Here is a 13,199-nt window from a genome sequence, read left to right on the forward strand (position 1 = left end):
CATGGCATCTTGGATGAGCCATGAAGAGGAAAGGGCAGCAGAAATTCAAAAAATGATGGCAAAAGAGCATAATGAACCGCTGATGATTAGAGCAGAACCATCAGACCCTATGGCTCTCATTTACACACACCAACAACTTGCAGCTAATCCTCAAAGTGCGCCTAAGTACATCAATGAGCAAGCTCAGGCTATTGCGCATTTTGAAGACATGGAAAGGTTGTTTGGGGAAGATTGCATCCATGCCTGCATGAGAAGGTGGAACACACTCCCCCACAGCCTACAGATCAGGGAGTACCACTCCCCAAACAGAATGAGAGAAGCACTAAGAAGAGTGCCCCTGTATAAGCACTCTATGCAAAGTCTGAAGGCCCATTGGATTGGTCTGAAGCTGAGTCCCCCACTACTGTTAGGACTACTAGAAGGCATAAAGGAAGAAGAAGAAAAACAGTAGTGGGAAAAGTTGGATGCCATAGCTGGACTCCATGATAGGGAAGAAGATCACATATCTGAAGCATGGAATGTCAGGGAGGCCATCAAGGCTATCAAGTATGAAGAGATAGATTAGTTGCTTAGAGGATGAGCAACACTTTCAGTAGGGGTTGATGATGAGCCCCATAAATGGGTAATTATATGGGCTCATTCTGCCTCTTAATTCAACTTAATCCACCATTCTCATTATTTTATTGCATGTTTTTTATTATATTTATTCTTATAGAGTGAATTGGGTTAGTCATTATGCCATGAAGTCTAATGTGTGCTTTATGTAGATTTTTTGGTCAATTTTGGACAAAGTCAAAGGATTTATGAGCATTTAGTAGCCAATATTTGAGGAAAACAAGGAAGAGGATTTGTAGCGGGTGTCTCCTTCATTTATGAACCCTTACATCGAATTATCCGTCAGAAACTTTGAGCACAAGTAGCCACATTAGTGCATCCAAGGGGCATCCGAGCAAGTAAAGAAGGACTGTTGTTTGTCTGCAGTTTTGGGAAGTTGAGCTCCTTCATTTTAGGAGAGTTGTTGGAGGCTCGAGTTGTATAAATAGTAGGGCTTAGGTGCTCAGTTTTTTTAGTGGGATGTTAGCTAATCATTAGTAGAATTTTCGTACTTTTGGGTAGCACTTGTTCAGCTCATTTTCAAGCTCCCTTTTTGAGAACAGTTTATGTAATGTGACTTTTATTTTTGATAATGGAGATGAAATAGTTTTTGAGCCAGCATTGATCTCTTTCATAGGGCTGAAGCTCTTGCGTTAGGACCCAAACCAAGCTGCTTAGTACCTCTTGCTTTGTACTTATATGTTTTTTCTTCATCTCATGAGTTAATTTCTATTACATAGATTCATTTTACCTTGTTTAGAATAGGTTTCTTTTCATGGTTTGCATAGTTTCTTTTGTTTTAGTTGTTGAAGTAGGTTCACATAGTGATAGTATAAGATTCAAAAAGGAAAGCAACATGCCCTGATCTCTTTTCTCCCTTCCTGGGATCAGGATTTGAGGTCTTGGCACCATTGCTGCCACCAAAAACATAATTTTGCTCTTCCATGCAATTTCTATTGTGATGAATTGATTCAAAAGTTAATGTGTTGCTTCAGATTCAGTTACCTAGATCATTTCCTACTCTTTTACAATAGATCTCTTTGCATGCTTTTCTGTTCAAAGGTTACTATTCAACGTTTTCTGTTTGTAGGTTAGAAATTAGGTCAAGCTAGAGAATTTTTTGTTTCCATGGTATAGCTAGTCCTTTCTTTAATCAGTTTTTGTAAGTAGATGTGCAGATCTCTTGTAGGACACCTAAGCTCACCATACATCCATAAAGCAGCCAGTATGAGCTCACTTCTCATAGATTTCCCAAGTCATTTACAACATTTCACCAATCTGTCCTAATGTCTACATTTTTCTCCATAAGCTTCTCTCTTTCCATTTGAACAAATCCAACGATCATGTTCCCTCTTGATATTCCTTGACAAGCTCCAAACACCTCAACACCTTTATCTAGCCTTCAGTTACCCTTTCCCATCATTTTTCCACCTTCAAAATCTCCAAAAATAGCTCTCAGCCTCCTCCTGTAGATCCCCTGCAGCCTCCTGTAGAATTTCCTGTGAGTGATTTTTCAAAGTTTGATTGCAAGGGAAGTCTTGATAAGGGTACTAGGGGCTTCTTAAGACCTTTCCACACCTTCCTCCACCTCTGCAAAAACCAAATCCATCCTCCATCGCCACCAAACCTCTGCCACAATCACAATCTGATAAATTACAAGCATAATAATTTCACATAAAAACACTCAAAAAATACAAATGGATGCTCTTTTCTCATTTTCTTTTAGAAGTAGTTTAAATATATGTAATTCACCTTCTCAGTAGTAAATGACATTCATCTCGTAAGTTTCTATCTCTTTTTCTGCAAAAGTAGGGTTAGTTGGATAAATTAGGGTTTGCGTTACATTTCAGTCTTCCTTTTCTTTCTGCAAATAGAATAGCCTCTATAGAATTAGCTTTCTTTCATCATGGTTAAAAGCTTCTTCTGGAAATTCATAGAAGCTAGCTTGAGCTCATAGTGATCTTGCGCCAGCTAACCAAGTGACAACCTGCAGTAAGAGCTAGTACTTATGCATACAACACCATCGCTTCCAAGTTTGTTACGAACTACGGGGTTAATAAAAGTAAAGTAGGAAACCCCAAGAGTTGCAGCATTATTGCTGCAATACTGGTGCTCACCAGATGATAGGAAGTATATTTTCTATGCTTGATTTTGTACTCCTCCACAAGCCTTTCCATCATGTTGGATGTGAATTGAGATCCCTATCTGTCACAATTTCTCTTGGAACACCAAAACAAGTGAAGATGTCCTCAAAAAAAAAAATAACTACAGATTTTTAGTTAGCAAAATATGCTTTGGCTTCTACCCATTTGGTGACATAATCAGTGCATACCAATATATACTTTTTCTGCCTAGATGGAGGATTAATTGGTCCAATAAAGTCTAAAGCCCACTTTTCAAAGGATTCAATAAGTACCTAAGTTTGTAATGGAATTTCATTTGAGGGAGCAGGTTTCCCTATCCTTTGGCAGCTGTCACACCTCCTGACATATTCTTTAGCATCTTTGAAGATGGATGGCCGATAATATCCTAAAGAAAGGGTTTTATAGGTTGTCCTCTTGTCATCAAAGTGTCCACCACACAACTCATCATGACATGCTTTGGGAATATCAGGAATTTCATCTTCCCTGACACACCTTATGATCATAAGATCTAGCCCTATTTTATACAATTCGTTAATGATCCATGAATATCTTGCACTTTCTTGAATAATCTTTCTTTTCTCTCTAGGAGAAAAATGTGAAGGTAACTTTCCTGTAACCAAGTAATTAGCAACATCTGCAAACCAAGGAGTTTGAGTAGTTACTACAAAAATATATTCATCAGTAAACTTATCTTCAACCGGAGAGTCTTTGATATTCTGAATCCTGGACAAGAAATCAGCAACTGTGTTTTTTTTCTAGGTCTATCTAGCATAGTAATGTTGAATTCTTGCAAAAGTAAAATCCATCTTGTAACTTTGCCATTAGTAATAGGTTTATTCATCAAATATCTAATTGCAGAGTGATTTGTATCAACAAAGGTTTCATAGCCTGTTATATAGTGTATGAACTTATTAATTGCATGAACAACGAAAAATTCCTTTTCAGTCACAGTATAATTCAACTCAGTGGGAGTCAAATTCTTACTTGTATAGTAAATGGCATAAGGAATCAAATATTTTTGTCCCAATACATCTCCCAGAGCTATATCTGAAGCATCTATGGAAATATGGAAAGGAATTTTCCAATTTGGACCTCTTAAAATAGGTTCTTCAGAAATTTTTTCTTTCAAGGTTTCAAATGCTTGTTGGCAATTAGGATTCCAACTGAATTCATAATCTTTTGTAAGAAATTTGAAGAGTGGAGATGCTATTTTAGTGAATTTTTCTATAAACCTTCTATAGTATCCTGTAAATCCTAGAAAGCTTCTAACATCCTTTTGGAAATTTGGGATTGATAACTTAGAGATGACTTCAACTTTAGATTTGTCAACTTTAATCCCATCTCTCGAAATGTGATGTCCTAAAACAATACCTTCTGTAAACATCATAAAACATTTTTCATGGCTTAGTGAAAGGTTTGTTTCTTTACATCTTTTAAGTACTTTTTCCAATTTTTCCAAAGCTTCTTCAAATGTGTTTCCATAGACTGTAAAATCACCCATAGATACCTCTACACAATCATGTATTAGATCAGAAAAAAGTCCTAGTACTGCTCTTTGGAATGTTGCAGGTGCATTCCACAACCCAAAAGGAAGTACTCGATAGGAAAAAGTTCCCCATTGACAAGTAAATGTGGTTTTATCCTGATCCTCAAGTGCTACCTAAATTTGATTATAACCACTAAAACCACCCAAGAATGAGAAATACTTCTTACCTGCTAATGTATCAAACACTTGGTCTATAAAGGGCAAAGGAAAATAATATTTAAGAGTTTCTTTATTCAATTCTAGATAATCAATGCACACCCCCCATTTACCATTCTTTTTAGGCACAATTACCAAAGGAGAAACCCATTGGCTATCTAAAATTGGGTAAATGAAGTTTACATTTAGTAATTTTTAGAGCTCTTCTTTTACAATTTCCCTAAGATTTGGATTCATCCTTCTCTGAGGCTGCCTGATCAGTCTATTGTTTTCCTCAATATAGAAATGATGGATACAAGTCTTACAATCAATTCCTTTCATGTCGGTGTATTCCCATGCAAATGCAGCAGAATGTTTTTGTAATGTTTTGGTTATCTCTTCTTGTTGTAGTTTCTCCAAGTTTTTGTTTATGTTTAATGTCCTACCTAGAAAAATTTCTATTGTAGAGCTACCAAACTCTTCCATATAATAGAGAGACATCTGCATAGATGACAAGTATTCAACATTAGATTTTTCTTGAAATTGTGCATGATCATATTATGAAGATGTTTCAAAATTTTCCAATGTATTCAAAATTTTACTATCTTCACTAATTTCTGACATATTAAAGAGAGGCTGAATATCATCCTCATCATCAATCCATTCCTTGTCATCTATTTCTGTGATTGCTTTTGCTGGAGGATACAAAGTAAATTTCTTTGTTGAATTACCATCAGAAATATACATGTCACAAGATCTACAACTAATGAAAGCATCAGGTGTGGCCAGCCAAGGTCTTCCTAATATGAGTGGGTGTCCTCCTAGATTATTCTTGGGAGTTAAGATCATGAAATCAACCGGATATTCCCAAGAATCTAAGGATACTTAAATGTCTTCTATCACAGCATCTAGTTTGATTACTGATCTATTTGCAAGTTGCAGTAAGGTAGGTGTGTAAAGAAGATTGGGAAGTTTAAACTGCTCCATAGTTTGTCTACTCATGATGTTTATTGTTGCCCCTAAGTCAATCAATGTATTTGGAATTTCAATTCCATTTATATGTGTCTTGAAAATTGGACTCCGTGGATCAAAATATTTTGGTATAGCAATTTTTCCCATCATTATGTCTACTATCTTTCCTACCAAGTGAATTCTTTTTGTTTCTTTTGCTTTTCTTCCTAGTCTTTTGATGCTCAACTCCTTTATTGTTTTGGCTAGAATTGGAATTTCTCTAATGGCTTGTAGCAAAGGAATTTTGATACAGACATTCTTCAATTCATCTAGAAAATCATAATTGGGCAGCAAGATCTGTTTTTCTACCCGTTTATCAATTTGTAGTCTTTCAGGAAAAGGAGGTGTAGAAGTGGATGCTGGTTGCTTAATGATAGGAGTTGTGTTCACTGGTTCTTTTTGTTTTTCTTTTTCAATTTTTTAGTTTTGGGGAGATGTTCCCTCAAAAATTTTATTGGCTTTTGGAGTATCTTCCTCAGAAGTGTCTTGTTCTTGAATAACTATAGAAGGTTTTTCCTTGTCTAATATCCTTCCACATCTTAGTTGAACGTCATTAAGATCTAGAGGAGTAATCATGTAATTTGGAAATTGTTGTCCTTCTACCATGTAAGCATTCTGAGGGTTCTTATTGTTGGGGTTTGGTAATGGTTGGGCAGGTAGCTGATCTGGTTTCTGCTAAAATGGCAACAAGAATTGAGGATTTTGATTTTGTTGTGGAGGTTGTTGTGGAAATGGAAATGAAAGTTGAGGGTTCTGATTTTGAAGTTATGGCTGCTGATTTTGTTGTTAATTATGTGGGGGAGGATAATTCTGATAGGATGGAGGATATTGATAATATTGAGAAAATCTCCCATAAGGATTTTGTACCCCTTGTGCCCACAGTTGAGATTGATACTGAGATTGAAGTTGAGGTTGAGGCCAAGGTTGCTGCCAATAATTCAAGTTTGGTGGGGGTTGAAGATACATTTGATTGTTAAATCCCTAATTTTGTGGCCCCAACCAAGGTATTCTTGTAACAAAATAAGAGATTCTGTAGAATTTGGGACTGTTTCCTCTTGAAAGACAACCTTAAGACCTGGGATTGAAGGAAAACCCTTGGTTTCATGGCTTTCCGAACAGATCATACAAGTTTCTACAATTTTTTCATCTAAAAGGCATTCCCTTAGAGCATGTTTTTTTCTGCATTTTGGACAAAAAAATGGCTAAAGCATCAGCCTCTATTTTCTACTTGTTTTGAATTTTAAGTGTGTCTAGTTGCTGACTAAGGCTCCCTTAAATGTCAATTTTAAACTCATCAAGCATATTGCCAATTTTTTCCCTGCTTACAGATACAGTTGTAGATTTGTTTGCTCTAACAAGAGAAGGATCTCTCCACCCTTTCCCTATTTTAGATTTCCCTCTTGAGAGATGAACACATGGTTCTCCTATATCACTCAATGGAAGTTGAGAGATACCTCCCTTCCCCATCATGTTAGGGATATCTATCCACTCATCTCTAATGGCCTTTAACAAAAGAGTTTCCAAACTTTCTTCATCTAAATTGTTCATCTTTGCTCTTTTCAAATTATAGTTGAATCTCTCAATCAAATCTTCTAAGTTTTCATCGTCTCTTTGCATCATTTTGAACACCTCATCTTTATGATTGGTAGGCACACAATAATCCAAGTATCTATCCAAAAATGTATTTTTCATATCATTCCATGTTCTAATGGATTAAGTGACTAACCCCACGAACCATTTCAAAGCAACTCCTTTCAATGTTGAAGGAAACAATTTAAGTTTCTGAGAGGATTCTAGATAGTCATAAGTTTTGCACAAGACTTCAAACTCAAACAAAAATGTTTCAGGGTCCTCACTTCTCAACCGATAGAAGTTTTGGAGGACAGATGGTGAGATATTTTTCATTGTGGAATGTGTTTCCTCATCCACTATAGGGAATCCAAAAGAGTTATCTACTTCCCTATTTCCTCTTCCTCCTCCACTATTACCTCTACCTCCTCCATTATTTCCTCTACCTCTCCCTCTACCCCCTCCTCCAAAGAATGAGAATTCTCCATCTTGTTCCTCTTCTACCATTATAGTTTCTTTAGAGTCAGTATAGGGTTCAACCTGAAAGGTTATTCCCTCCTCCTCTGGTTCTTCTATTAATGGACTATGGGAGAGAGGTTTTACTTCTTCTTCCTCACCAGGTATTTATAATTCTTCAACTACAATAACCTCTCCTGTGGAGGTGAAAAAGGCTATTCCTACTGTTGGAGATTCAAGATTTTCCTCTCCTAGGAATGTCTTGGTAGATGAAGTAGGAGATTCTTCTTATTGGGTTTTTGTCCCTAAAATTCTAGGAATCCCATGGCTGGGAGTATGAGTGCAGGATGGAGGTGTGCCTTTCCTTACTCATGGTGGAGTAGGTGGTGTTGTAGGAATCGAACTTCTGCCCCTAGCTATAAATCTACCCTAGAGTCTCTTTCTCTATGCATGTCATTTTTGTTTTTTGAATATAAGAGAGTAGGCTACCTAGTTGCACTTCCCCAGCAACGGTGCCGAAATGTTTGGTCAACTTAGTGTCCTAAATTTCTCTACATACATTATCAATCTGGGTATCGTAAACTAATGAATTGTATTGCACTGTTTATGCTAGATGACCCTTCTTACTTCATTTTTTTTGTGTTTTATGTTGTTTTGGGGGTTTTTGGTCCTTTAATCCCTAATGATTTACAATGTAACTAACAAAATCTTAGATCTAGATTCTGTAAAGGCTGCTAAGAACCTAAATAAAAAAAGACTTATGTAAGATTTGGAAGCAAAGTTTAATCAAGAAATGAAAACAGAGTTTGTATTTCCACTCTTAACATTATTTCCAAATCATGAACTACAAACTAAAAAGTAAAATTGCAAATATTGTCTAATCAATTACAGAGACAAAACTAAATGAAATACTTAAAAACTGAAAGTGAAATTGCAACTAATGTCTAATCTATTACAAAAACAAAACCAAATGAAATACTAAAACTGCAAGTGAAATTGCAACTAATGTCTAATCTATTACAAAAACAAAACTAAATGAAATACTTAGTTACTCTGCGTCTCCATTTTGGGAGAAAAATCTCCTTGTGATGACATTTTGAGGAATTCTGTACTTCATTATTCTAAGAGAAGATAAATGCAAAAATGCAGAAAAGACTCATTGTATGAATGAAGTATTCAACCACTTAGTTTAAGATGAGTTATCAACTAGAAGGGCTCTTCAGAAACATTCATCTACACTACGAGTCAGTAAACTAGTAATAAAATGGCAAGAATAGTAATGGCACTGATTAGTCTATTTGAAAATTTAAAGACTAGTGAAACAATAAATGAAATAAACTACATTACACTATTGAAATTCAACTTCTAACTACTGATAAAAATTAGAAATAAATTAAACAAGAAGAAGCTATTCTGTATTGAAAGAATCTATTCTGCATTAGTGAAGAAATGATAAAAATTGCATTATAAATAAGGTTAGTACAAAAATGATTATGACCACTGTGAGAAGGAATGATGAACTTACAGTTTAACTAGAAAAGACAAAACAAAGTGAAATAAAACCTCAGTCAGTGTGAGGGCCCTCTGCAATTGATCAGGTTATGCATGCTTAATCAATCTCCAAGAAACTCTTTCATATATCCATAAAACATGCGGTCTTCATATTAAAAGTAGGCAATGAGTTTTTCAAAATTATAGAACAGTAAGTCTGAGCTTAATACATGAGGAAATTCAAACTCTCTCTGTCTTCTTTACACAAGTATTTATAAGAAAATTATGCAACTGTTTGTGGAGAAAAATAAGCTACGACCAAAAACACGTAGAAGACAAGCACACGGAATTTTCTTCCTTGACTGCTGGAGACATAAATCTAAGATGATGGCTGTTGGATTCGGTTGCACAGATGGCTATTGGAGTCCATGGGTTCAGGAAGTTGTTTCAGATAACACTTCCCATCATTGTGAAACGTGTTGATTATCCACGAAATAGAGTCCTTTTGCCTTCGGTATCTACGTTTGACTTCTCCATTGGCCGAAGTCTTGTACCGTCTTCCTTGTCGACCTAGGCTAGGTGAATAGGAAACAGTCCATGTCATGATGATTTCCAAGCTTCCCATGTAGTTATTTTCTCCTTCTGACACCGAGAATATGTTAAGGCATGGAAGTAGCTATGGAATAGCCAATTAGCTGCAGAATAGGTTGTGTTCCGTAGCTAAAAGACAAAAATTTATTCAAATGGAAAAACATAAAAGTATAACATGTAAATCACTAAATTTCCTCCTTAAGGCAATATATACTGGTCATTGATGATAGGAATGCATTTCTTCATGGAAAAACAAAGAAAAGGGATGAGAAGAGTTGCTAAGGAAAGAGCAGTTTTGAGGCTCAACACTTATAGAGGAATGTAGATGATTATGAGGCTACCATGGTCTCAGGGGGAGCATATGGTAAAGTATGGCATCTTGCGGAGTACTAGTAGCACGAGTTTTGCTCTAGTTCAACCATACATTTTCATATCAGTATAATCAACTACTCATGAGGTATGATCTAAGGGGGAGTATTGTCAGTAGGATAAGTAGCTGAAGTAGAACTGGAAATATCAATTAAGAAAGAGGCTTATGAGGGATTAACACATGATAACAGTGAGCCACAAAGCATTACTAGTGATTTCCATGGCTTGAAACAAAGCGTTCTAATGCAGGATATAAGAATAGGGGGGTATTACACATTTTCTGATGTTTTTCTCTAGGTTCTCCATATATCTTAAGTGTTAATTCTGGGGTATCAAGGCTTGTTCTTCATATTGTTATTCATTTTCACTCATATTTTCTTTACAATTGATGTATTTATTTTCTATGATTGGAAAATACATGTATATAAACCTTGCTACAACATTTTTTGATCATATTCAACTACCCTAGCATGAGGACATGTGGAAATATGATGCATATGTGACTTGAGACTTGGACCAACCATATCTAGGATGTTATATGTAGTTTGTTACAACCATGTACCTTTTATTATTTCATCATTATGCATTGGTTGAGATTCACGTCAATAGTATGTTGAGTCATCATGGTATCAGGCATTTCATGGAGGAGTTTCATGGAGTTATCTTACAACCACATGTATGGGCTAATGTTTATGTAACAATCATGTATTTCAATCACTGATCCATAGGATATTATGATATCAACTATGCATTTCATTGAGAAATCCATGTAAAATGTTCACGACGTTATGTACTTGTATTGTATTTTCCATTGGTTATCTAGTCATGAGTCATGAGTTCATGTATGAGGTCTTATGTCACTCCTACAACCATGTATGTACAATGTTATATGTCATTTAGTCATGGTCATGTGGAGTCTTGGTCCATATGGTGCTTCTATGTGTGACAAGGAAGCATTGTTTGCAGTGAAAGCAGTTTATTGCAGGTTGGAGTTGATTTAGGAAATGTCACATGTTCAGGAGGAGAATTTTATGTTCCTATTGCTTCAGCCATACATTATTGGCATTATGATCCATTTGGAGGTGTTCATAGTGTGCCTCATGCTATGCTTTGATTGTTGGGGTTCCTGGCGTCATTTTATGAACTTAGACGTTCTTGAACATTTAGAGATGGTTTATATACTTGTGTTGTTGCTATGTAGCTATGGTAAAGATTATGTGTGGTGCCTCCATGATGCCTCATGTGGATGTTGCTCCATATTGTTGCATAGTATGTGATGCTTCTCATTGATTCTATGTGATTTGGTTTGCTGCAATGAAGAGTTAGGTTGGTGCCTTATATGCTTGATGTTGCTTATGATTTCCATATGTTGACATATTGTTATGTGCTGCTAGAAGTTGTTGGTGACATGCTGCTCTGAATGTAGATTGGTTATATACGTTTCTTGTTGCTAATAGTATAAGAGACATAGATGTTGATTAATGTACATTGTTTTTCAGTTGTTTGTAGGTCACATGATTCAATACTTGTACATGTTTTCTCGTTGCCTCATCATATCGAGTTGACCCTTTTCCATTGATGTCAAAATGGGAGTCACATATAAGAGGAGATCGAATTGGAGGTTGCGTGGTTTCCATCAATGCCAAAGGGGGAGATTGTTGGCATTATGGTTGGTGTAGTTGCAGCTGGTGTGTGCTGACATTGATGTCAACCTTGTAGCATGTATTGCATGTGTTAAGTCATGCAAATGTTGTATGGTTGTAGCTAGTTGTGATGACATTGAGATGGTTATTTTGGCATTGATGTCCACCTTTGATGTCAACCTCTTGATGATGTAGCCTATTAGGAATATCATTTTCATGGAAGAGTTATATTGTGTTGGAATGTGCTTCATCCAGGATTTCATGCTTATGCTTATGGAGATGACTTATTTCAATGATGGTTTTCCCTTGTGATGATGATGGAGATGTATTATAGGTTTGTGTAGATATGTTGCAATGATTATGGGTGAGTTGTTGGCATGGTGTCAACTTGTTTGGAGACCCTAACATGTTGATTAGTTAGACAGGGTTGGAGGCATTATGATGATGAATTAGATACTTCATATGAGCATGATCAAATTGTGTATTCATTTGACTAGATTAGGAGGTGATTGCAGGTAGTGAGAGGATGATTCTAGAAGTTTTGGAGTAGTGTTTGTTAATTTTTGAAACTGCCATAAAATTCCACATTCTATAGCTCAAGTTAACGACATAATTATTTAATTATATTCCCCTTTTCGAGAGGACCAAAATCGACCTAAATATCACCCAATTTGGTTAAGTGGAAGTCAAGTTACGAATTATTTTATTCACACATGTATTGTGGAATGGGTCAGCCCTAACCACTTGGGTAACTACTTGGGTCATTCTTAACCCCAAGTAAACCCTTAGGACAACTTATAAAAGGAAGTGACCTCAAGCTCATTTAGACACACTCAATTTATTCTTTTATTTCTTCTACTTTGCTTAGCTCACACAGTTTCATCGACGAAAGTCCTCATTGGGTCTGAGATCACAGGCAAAAGGTTCACTCCGAGTTAGGGTATTTTGGATCTTGGTCACTAGCACAGATCTTAAGTTTTTCTTCCACAGTCACTGGCACAGAGTGGGTAAGAGAGTGATTTTCTCTCTCTCTTCACTGGGAGTTAGTTTAGAGGGAGTGACTTTTCCTTTAGAAGGTTCTGGTCTCCGGTCGCTCACTTCAGGTAGCCTAGGGAGAAACTTTGCTTTGTTGGTCACTCAGATAGCACTACATGAGTACGAATTTTCCTTGATCAATTGCTTAGACAACCTGAAAAGGGAGAGACTTTGGATATTTTTTATTCAGATCCATAGTCGCAAGCACAAAGACCACTAAGGAGCACCTTTGTTGTTAGAGTCACCTGCATACTTTCTTCGTTAGTGTGACCCTAAATTCTTTCGTCGCACACAAACAATGTCAATGATAGTGACCTAATTCAGATATGGGGTTTTGAAATCTCAGAATCAGTACTCTGTGGATTGAGGTTTCTCTACTGTAGATTGGTAGATCTGAGTATCTTTGTTGTTATAACAAATCTATAAATCTGTAGATCTATTTGATTGTTAACTTTTGTTAATTATATGTATTGGGCTCATTGTTCTCACTGTTGTACCTTTTTATGATGATTTACTAAAGAAGAAGAATATTTGAAAGGGTTTCCCCCTTGTGGGGTTTTTCCCTAGTATTGGACCAATCTATTGTCTCTTATTCTTATGTTCTATTGTCTTCTT

Source organism: Pinus tabuliformis, chromosome 7 (assembly GCF_031772625.1).
Source record: "Pinus tabuliformis cultivar Carrire ecotype Pingquan chromosome 7, CPIR1, whole genome shotgun sequence".
NCBI lineage: Eukaryota > Viridiplantae > Streptophyta > Pinopsida > Pinales > Pinaceae > Pinus > Pinus tabuliformis.